At 53.7% G+C, this 10,000-nt stretch overlaps 3 non-coding genes across 3 annotated transcripts in view; all 3 read right to left on the bottom strand.

The window, feature by feature from the left end:
* The window catches only part of LOC124563767, a 4,222-nt gene extending 2,585 nt beyond the window's left edge, over window positions 1–1,637 (bottom strand). Inside the window, exon 1 of the ribosomal RNA XR_006970315.1 lies at window positions 1–1,637. This exon is cut by the window's left edge and continues 2,585 nt beyond it. This is a non-coding gene — a ribosomal RNA (large subunit ribosomal RNA).
* A 188-nt stretch (window positions 1,638–1,825) lies between these two features.
* LOC124563826 lies at window positions 1,826–1,980 on the bottom strand. The gene has a single exon (XR_006970357.1). It is a non-coding gene; the product is annotated as a 5.8S ribosomal RNA (ribosomal RNA).
* Window positions 1,981–2,331: 351 nt separating this feature from the next.
* Window positions 2,332–4,241, bottom strand: LOC124563747. The gene has a single exon (XR_006970297.1). It is a non-coding gene; the product is annotated as a small subunit ribosomal RNA (ribosomal RNA).
* Between the last annotated feature and the right edge of the window lie 5,759 nt (window positions 4,242–10,000).

Raw genomic sequence — 10,000 nt, 5'->3', positions numbered from 1 at the left:
GCTAGTTGCTTCGGCAGGTGAGTTGTTACACACTCCTTAGCGGATTCCGACTTCCATGGCCACCGTCCTGCTGTCTTAAGCAACCAACGCCTTTCATGGTTTCCCATGAGCGTCGATTCGGGCGCCTTAACTCGGCGTTTGGTTCATCCCACAGCGCCAGTTCTGCTTACCAAAAGTGGCCCACTTGGCACTCCGATCCGAGTCGTTTGCTCGCGGCTTCAGCATATCAAGCAAGCCGGAGATCTCACCCATTTAAAGTTTGAGAATAGGTTGAGGTCGTTTCGGCCCCAAGGCCTCTAATCATTCGCTTTACCGGATGAGACTCGTACGAGCACCAGCTATCCTGAGGGAAACTTCGGAGGGAACCAGCTACTAGATGGTTCGATTAGTCTTTCGCCCCTATACCCAGCTCCGACGATCGATTTGCACGTCAGAATCGCTACGGACCTCCATCAGGGTTTCCCCTGACTTCGTCCTGGCCAGGCATAGTTCACCATCTTTCGGGTCCCAACGTGTACGCTCTAGGTGCGCCTCACCTCGCAATGAGGACGAGACGCCCCGGGAGTGCGGAGGCCGCCGCCCCGTGAAGGGCGGGGAAGCCCCATCCTCCCTCGGCCCGCGCAAGGCGAGACCTTCACTTTCATTACGCCTTTAGGTTTCGTACAGCCCAATGACTCGCGCACATGTTAGACTCCTTGGTCCGTGTTTCAAGACGGGTCGTGAAATTGTCCAAAGCTGAAGCGCCGCTGACGGGAGCGATTATTCCGCCCGAGAGCATCCCGAGCCAACAGCGGCGCGGGTCCGGGGCCGGGCCAGGTAGGTCCGTCATCCGGGAAGAACCGCGCGCGCTTGCCGGGAGCCCGAGCGCCCAAAGGGGCGAATCGACTCCTCCAGATATACCGCCGGGCAGCCAGCCAGGACACCGGGGCTCTGCCCAACAGACGCGAACCGAGGCCCGCGGAAGGACAGGCTGCGCACCCGGGCCGTAGGCCGGCACCCAGCGGGTCGCGACGTCCTACTAGGGGAGAAGTGCGGCCCACCGCACACCGGAACGGCCCCACCCCGCGGCGAGTGGAAAGGCAACCGGACACGACCCCGCCGCGGATTGCTCCGCGCGGGCGGCCGGCCCCATCTGCCGAGGGCGGAGGCCAGTGGCCGGATGGGCGTGAATCTCACCCGTTCGACCTTTCGGACTTCTCACGTTTACCCCAGAACGGTTTCACGTACTTTTGAACTCTCTCTTCAAAGTTCTTTTCAACTTTCCCTCACGGTACTTGTTCGCTATCGGTCTCGTGGTCATATTTAGTCTCAGATGGAGTTTACCACCCACTTGGAGCTGCACTCTCAAGCAACCCGACTCGAAGGAGAGGTCCCGCCGACGCTCGCACCGGCCGCTACGGGCCTGGCACCCTCTACGGGCCGTGGCCTCATTCAAGTTGGACTTGGGCTCGGCGCGAGGCGTCGGGGTAGTGGACCCTCCCAAACACCACATGCCACGACAGGCGGCAGCCTGCGGGGTTCGGTGCTGGACTCTTCCCTGTTCGCTCGCCGCTACTGGGGGAATCCTTGTTAGTTTCTTTTCCTCCGCTTAGTAATATGCTTAAATTCAGCGGGTAGTCTCGCCTGCTCTGAGGTCGTTGTACGAGGTGTCGCACGCCACACCGCCAGCCGGCTGTGCACGCTACCGAGTAAGTACCGGTATGCGAACCGCCAGGCGACGGGCGCGCATCGCACGTTTAAGGAGGCGCGGCCGGCCCCACAGGCGGCCGCGACGCTCCCAGGTCTGCGAAGCAGGGCAAACGCCGCGCGCTTCAGTATACGTAGCCGACCCTCAGCCAGACGTGGCCCGGGAACGGAATCCATGGACCGCAATGTGCGTTCGAAACGTCGATGTTCATGTGTCCTGCAGTTCACATGTCGACGCGCAATTTGCTGCGTTCTTCATCGACCCACGAGCCGAGTGATCCACCGTCCTGGGTGATCTTTTCTTAGTTTCCACTGTCTCTTTCAAGACAGTTGCATAGGCGGGACGTAGGCGTGTGGCGGCCCCTGTTCAAGCGTTCTGTGTCCAACGGCCTCACGGCCGATGGGCGTCGTACGGCTCCACACCGGAGCGGACAGGCAGTCGGGCGAAAGTCATTCAAAACCGGCGCCAGGCGCCAGGTGCCGCAGGCCAGCCGCTCCAGCGCTTCAGCGCTCGTACCACACAACATTGGCGTTAGTTTTGAGAAGCACGCGTGGTTCCGCACGCGGCGCACGGCTACTGCGAGCCGTACAGGTAGCGTGTTGCGCGACACGACACGCACATCGAAAGACATGCAGTCTAGTCGGTAATGATCCTTCCGCAGGTTCACCTACGGAAACCCTGTTACGACTTTTACTTCCTCTAAATGATCAAGTTTGGTCATCTTTCCGGTAGCATCGGCAACGACAGAGTCAATGCCGCGTACCAGTCCGAAGACCTCACTAAATCATTCAATCGGTAGTAGCGACGGGCGGTGTGTACAAAGGGCAGGGACGTAATCAACGCGAGCTTATGACTCGCGCTTACTGGGAATTCCTCGTTCATGGGGAACAATTGCAAGCCCCAATCCCTAGCACGAAGGAGGTTCAGCGGGTTACCCCGACCTTTCGGCCTAGGAAGACACGCTGATTCCTTCAGTGTAGCGCGCGTGCGGCCCAGAACATCTAAGGGCATCACAGACCTGTTATTGCTCAATCTCGTGCGGCTAGAAGCCGCCTGTCCCTCTAAGAAGAAAAGTAATCGCTGACAGCACGAAGGATGTCACGCGACTAGTTAGCAGGCTAGAGTCTCGTTCGTTATCGGAATTAACCAGACAAATCGCTCCACCAACTAAGAACGGCCATGCACCACCACCCACCGAATCAAGAAAGAGCTATCAATCTGTCAATCCTTCCGGTGTCCGGGCCTGGTGAGGTTTCCCGTGTTGAGTCAAATTAAGCCGCAGGCTCCACTCCTGGTGGTGCCCTTCCGTCAATTCCTTTAAGTTTCAGCTTTGCAACCATACTTCCCCCGGAACCCAAAAGCTTTGGTTTCCCGGAGGCTGCCCGCCGAGTCATCGGAGGAACTGCGGCGGATCGCTGGCTGGCATCGTTTATGGTTAGAACTAGGGCGGTATCTGATCGCCTTCGAACCTCTAACTTTCGTTCTTGATTAATGAAAACATACTTGGCAAATGCTTTCGCTTCTGTTCGTCTTGCGACGATCCAAGAATTTCACCTCTAACGTCGCAATACGAATGCCCCCGCCTGTCCCTATTAATCATTACCTCGGGTTCCGAAAACCAACAAAATAGAACCGAGGTCCTATTCCATTATTCCATGCACACAGTATTCAGGCGGGCTTGCCTGCTTTAAGCACTCTAATTTGTTCAAAGTAAACGTGCCGGCCCACCGAGACACTCACTCAAGAGCACCCTGGTAGGATTGCAACGGGGTCCGCCTCGGGACGCACGAGCACGCACGAGGCGCGTCGCACGCCTTCAGCTCGCCCCACCGGCAGGACGTCCCACGATACATGCCAGTTAAACACCGACGGGCGGTGAACCAACAGCGTGGGACACAAATCCAACTACGAGCTTTTTAACCGCAACAACTTTAATATACGCTATTGGAGCTGGAATTACCGCGGCTGCTGGCACCAGACTTGCCCTCCAATAGATACTCGTTAAAGGATTTAAAGTGTACTCATTCCGATTACGGGGCCTCGGATGAGTCCCGTATCGTTATTTTTCGTCACTACCTCCCCGTGCCGGGAGTGGGTAATTTGCGCGCCTGCTGCCTTCCTTGGATGTGGTAGCCGTTTCTCAGGCTCCCTCTCCGGAATCGAACCCTGATTCCCCGTTACCCGTTACAACCATGGTAGGCGCAGAACCTACCATCGACAGTTGATAAGGCAGACATTTGAAAGATGCGTCGCCGGTACGAGGACCGTGCGATCAGCCCAAAGTTATTCAGAGTCACCAAGGCAAACGGACCGGACGAGCCGACCGATTGGTTTTGATCTAATAAAAGCGTCCCTTCCATCTCTGGTCGGGACTCTGTTTGCATGTATTAGCTCTAGAATTACCACAGTTATCCAAGTAACGTGGGTACGATCTAAGGAACCATAACTGATTTAATGAGCCATTCGCGGTTTCACCTTAATGCGGCTTGTACTGAGACATGCATGGCTTAATCTTTGAGACAAGCATATGACTACTGGCAGGATCAACCAGGGAGCTGCGTCAACTAGAGCTGAGCAGCCGGCCGCCCGGGAGTGTGTCCCGGGGGCCCGCGCGAACACGCAAGCGTCCGCTCAATTATTCTGCAAACAGGAGGAGGCTGAGCTCCCCTGCACGATACACCTCGAAACCCTCTCAGGTCCCGGCGGCGCGCAGCGCCGTCCTAAGTACTTGGTCGGGTTCGAGAGAGGCGCAATCGCCCGGAGTTTGGCGAGTAGACGCTTTAGGTGCGACCACCCGTGCTCCCAACTGAGCTTGCCGCTGCCGACAGAGGCCCGGGAGCGTGCTGTCGTGGCATTGCCGGCGGGAGACAACACGCGCCACCTACGGTGGCCGGCAGCTCCAACGCCAGCGCCACAGAAGGACAAAAGCCCCACTTGGGTGCCGAAGCGAACTCTCCCAGCACAGCGCACGCGCCAACACGTCCGCACAGCTGCGATACAAACCACCTGCGAGAACCGCAGAGGCGACCGAGCAGCAGACGGCGTCGCGGCGCCGAGCGCCGGGCGGCGGCGCATCCTCAGCGCACACAGTCCTCAATCGGACCAGCACACTGCAGATGTCCACCGCGCTTCGCACCGGGCCCGCGAGGACCTACTTTGGCCGCACGGCGCCGCGTGCAGGGTGCGCCGGCGCGCAGCTGCGCCGCCTGCCGCCTCCGTCGGCCGGCGCGCCTGCCACTGGCCGCCCCCACCAGCCGGCTGTAGCGCGTGCGCCCACGCACCGCGCGGCCAGCACGCCGGGAGGCCCCCCCTCACCGGCCGGGGACGGTCCCACCCAGCCACCGCCGCGTATCGCTTCACACCCACATGCCATTCACGTTCGTGGGCATGGTGGGTATCGCTGAAACAACCGGTTGGTAGCTCAACCGATCGTCGCCATCACTGATTCACCTCTAGCGAGAACAACCGCACCACAACGGTTTACCAGTTGTTCATTTGCGTAACGTCACCAGCAAACGTAGACGTCCATCGCCATTTGCAAATTCAACGATTGTTGCATGCCTGTGTCAGGTGTCACGACACACTATGTCTGCCCACATACACGCAACAACATGTGCACGCTTCGCGAACACGTGGAAGGTGGCCCCCGTACGTATGCGATGTCCATTGCGCGAACGACTGTCAACCGGCCTCTGTCGCATGTCGCAGATGTGGAACGCAGTGCACCATGCTGTCACGGTGTGTGAGAAGAGACGACTACGTCTGACAACACGCGCCACTACATCAACAGACGGCTCATGCTGATCGCCATCCAGGGCATACCACACTGCAATCCGGCTCTTATAGGGAGACGACACATAGCTGAGTGCACAACAGTTGGACCGCATGGTTCGCCGTTGTTGGCGCAGTCGTTGTACGGTCACATGTACCACGATGTATCATTCAGTACATGAGGACCAATGTGCAGTACAGTGTGTGATTTGGACGTACAACATCAGCGGACAGTTGACACAGGCCGTACCACAGCGTAGGCTAAGTGCTTCGCCATGCGAATGCCAATGAACAACTGCGAAGGGCATTGAGCATGTACGTCCTGCTGCCATCCACATTACAGTGTATCGCTGCAAGGTGTTTAACATGAAGCGATACACTGGGGACCAGGCAGTGCGAGTAGCAAACTATATTGCGGGGGTTGCAGTTAGGCAACACTACACTAATTTAACGCGTCGTATGACAATTACAGAGCGGGTTAAGGCCCAACGTGTGTTGGGTTAAGGCCCAACGTGTGTTGGGTTAAGGCCCAACGTGTGTTGGGTTAAGGCCCAACGTGTGTTGGGTTAAGGCCCAACGTGTGTTGGGTTAAGGCCCAACGTGTGTTGGGTTAAGGCCCAACGTGTGTTGGGTTAAGGCCCAACGTGTGTTGGGTTAAGGCCCAACGTGTGTTGGGTTAAGGCCCAACGTGTGTTGGGTTAAGGCCCAACGTGTGTTGGGTTAAGGCCCAACGTGTGTTGGGTTAAGGCCCAACGTGTGTTGGGTTAAGGCCCAACGTGTGTTGGGTTAAGGCCCAACGTGTGTTGGGTTAAGGCCCAACGTGGGTTGGGTTAAGGCGCAACGTGGGTTGGGTTAAGGCCCAACGTGGGTTGGGTTAAGGCGCAACGTGGGTTGGGTTAAGGCGCAACGTGGGTTAGGTTAAGGCGCAACGTGGGTTAGGTTAAGGCGCAACGTGGGTTAGGTTAAGGCGCAACGTAGGTTAGGTTAAGGCGCAATATAGGTTAGGTTAAGGCGCAATATAGGTTAGGTTAAGGCGCAATATAGGTTAGGTTAAGGCGCAATATAGGTTAGGTTAAGGCGCAATATAGGTTAGGTTAAGGCGCAATATAGGTTAGGTTAAGGCGCAACGTAGGTTAGGTTAAGGCGCAACATAGGTTAGGTTAAGGCGCAACATAGGTTAGGTTAAGGCGCAACATGGGTTAGGTTAAGGCGCAATATAGGTTAGGTTAAGGCACAATATGGGTTAGGTTAAGGCACAATATGGGTTAGGTTAAGGCACAATATGGGTTAGGTTAAGGCACAATATGGGTTAGGTTAAGGCACAATATGGGTTAGGTTAAGGCACAATATGGGTTAGGTTAAGGCACAATATGGGTTAGGTTAAGGCACAATATGGGTTAGGTTAAGGCACAATATGGGTTAGGTTAAGGCACAATATGGGTTAGGTTAAGGCACAATATGGGTTAGGTTAAGGCACAATATGGGTTAGGTTAAGGCACAATATGGGTTAGGTTAAGGCACAATATGGGTTAGGTTAAGGCACAATATGGGTTAGGTTAAGGCACAATATGGGTTAGGTTAAGGCACAATATGGGTTAGGTTAAGGCACAATATGGGTTAGGTTAAGGCACAATATGGGTTAGGTTAAGGCACAATATGGGTTAGGTTAAGGCACAATATGGGTTAGGTTAAGGCACAATATGGGTTAGGTTAAGGCACAATATGGGTTAGGTTAAGGCACAATATGGGTTAGGTTAAGGCACAATATGGGTTAGGTTAAGGCACAATATGGGTTAGGTTAAGGCACAATATGGGTTAGGTTAAGGCACAATATGGGTTAGGTTAAGGCACAATGTGGGTTAGGTTAAGGCACAACGTGGGTTAGGTTAAGGCACAACGTGGGTTAGGTTAAGGCACAATATGGGTTAGGTTAAGGCACAACGTGGGTTAGGTTAAGGCACAACGTGGGTTAGGTTAAGGCACAACGTGGGTTAGGTTAAGGCACAACGTGGGTTAGGTTAAGGCACAACGTGGGTTAGGTTAAGGCACAATACGGGTTAGGTTAAGGCACAATACGGGTTAGGTTAAGGCACAATACGGGTTAGGTTAAGGCACAATACGGGTTAGGTTAAGGCACAATACGGGTTAGGTTAAGGCACAATACGGGTTAGGTTAAGGCACAATACGGGTTAGGTTAAGGCACAATACGGGTTAGGTTAAGGCACAATACGGGTTAGGTTAAGGCACAATACGGGTTAGGTTAAGGCACAATACGGGTTAGGTTAAGGCACAATACGGGTTAGGTTAAGGTACAATACGGGTTAGGTTAAGGCACAATACGGGTTAGGTTAAGGCACAATACGGGTTAGGTTAAGGCACAATATGGGTTAGGTTAAGGCACAATATGGGTTAGGTTAAGGCACAATATGGGTTAGGTTAAGGCACAATATGGGTTAGGTTAAGGCACAATATGGGTTAGGTTAAGGCACAATATGGGTTAGGTTAAGGCACAATATGGGTTAGGTTAAGGCACAATTTGGGTTAGGTTAAGGCACAATATGGGTTAGGTTAAGGCACAATATGGGTTAGGTTAAGGCACAATATGGGTTAGGTTAAGGCACAATATGGGTTAGGTTAAGGCACAATATGGGTTAGGTTAAGGCACAATATGGGTTAGGTTAAGGCACAATATGGGTTAGGTTAAGGCACAACGTGGGTTAGGTTAAGGCACAACGTGGGTTAGGTTAAGGCACAACGTGGGTTAGGTTAAGGCACAACGTGGGTTAGGTTAAGGCACAACGTGGGTTAGGTTAAGGCACAACGTGGGTTAGGTTAAGGCACAACGTGGGTTAGGTTAAGGCACAACGTGGGTTAGGTTAAGGCACAACGTGGGTTAGGTTAAGGCACAACGTGGGTTAGGTTAAGGCACAATACGGGTTAGGTTAAGGCACAATACGGGTTAGGTTAAGGCACAATACGGGTTAGGTTAAGGCACAATACGGGTTAGGTTAAGGCACAATACGGGTTAGGTTAAGGCACAATACGGGTTAGGTTAAGGCACAATACGGGTTAGGTTAAGGCACAATACGGGTTAGGTTAAGGCACAATACGGGTTAGGTTAAGGCACAACGTGGGTTAGGTTAAGGCACAACGTGGGTTAGGTTAAGGCACAACGTGGGTTAGGTTAAGGCACAACGTGGGTTAGGTTAAGGCACAACGTGGGTTAGGTTAAGGCACAACGTGGGTTAGGTTAAGGCACAACGTGGGTTAGGTTAAGGCACAATACGGGTTAGGTTAAGGCACAATACGGGTTAGGTTAAGGCACAATACGGGTTAGGTTAAGGCACAATACGGGTTAGGTTAAGGCACAATACGGGTTAGGTTAAGGGACAATACGGGTTAGGTTAAGGCACAATACGGGTTAGGTTAAGGCACAATACGGGTTAGGTTAAGGCACAATACGGGTTAGGTTAAGGTACACATTGTTGTAAGGAAAGGTGTTTTGGGGGGGGGGGGGGGCCGGTTTGTTGATTGTGATTATCGTAAGTAAATGACTGCGGCATCATCTGATTTGCCACGTCAGGGTGCACCTTTGGCTCATAACAGGCGGCGCTCTGATTCCATGCTTGTGGCAGACCTGTGTCTTTCATTCCTGCCATTGTTTGTGTGCTGTGACAGGAGGCAGTATTGTGATGTTGGGTGTACCCCTGTGTAGGACATGTGTGGGTGTTGGTGGCTTAGCTGAGCAATGGTGGTTGTCGGAAGGGTGGGATATTCTGTTTTGTGAGTGGACCTCCCGGTCTGGTTATGATAGTGTGGATAGTCTAATGTGGCGGAGAGGATGCACTGGGTGTTGTTCCATGCTGGTGCTTACATATTGTCTCTGTGCCTGTTACAGGCAGAGAGTAGTGCGTGATAAGAGTGTCTGGCTGACGTGTGGTTGTGATTGTGAGCAGAGTCTTTCAGCATGTATACGGACAGTTGTATACATTATCTGTATTTTGATGGCTCTATCTATTACTAATCAGCGCCGTGTATACGTTTCATCCGGTTCCAGTCGAAACTGTTGTATCTCTGTACATTAGTGACACGGCGAGGCCGCCATGTAGTTACTCGTCTCGGCAGCTTCCACCGGTGTATGGCAAATGATTATAAGGAATCAGTCTAGTCGTCAATACCGATAGTGTGACGTCACATGTCTGGGGTGGGGGACGCTGCGCCCTTCCGGTGGGTCATGGCCTAGAAAGACTCTTCCCACGCAGGGGGGCTTGGACTGTCATTGACTCTTCCGAGTAATATACTTGCCGTACGTTTTTGCGACTGCGAGTGCAACGCTCACCGGTACCGACATGGATGGAGCGCCTCCTAGCTGACCGCTGAGCATCTGCATTCGTACAGAGAGCAACGCGATCGCGTCTGTAGCTCGTAAGTGGTACAGCTCGCAGCTCATGTATAGGGACAGCGGGAATGTCGCATATTGGACATAACTCTTCATGAAACGCACGTTATAGGGGTGGATTGCACATTGCGCGTGCGAGCAAA

Source organism: Schistocerca americana, unplaced genomic scaffold (assembly GCF_021461395.2).
Source record: "Schistocerca americana isolate TAMUIC-IGC-003095 unplaced genomic scaffold, iqSchAmer2.1 HiC_scaffold_124, whole genome shotgun sequence".
Classification (NCBI taxonomy): Eukaryota; Metazoa; Arthropoda; class Insecta; order Orthoptera; family Acrididae; genus Schistocerca; species Schistocerca americana.
This window is presented reverse-complemented; position numbering and strand designations above follow the sequence as displayed.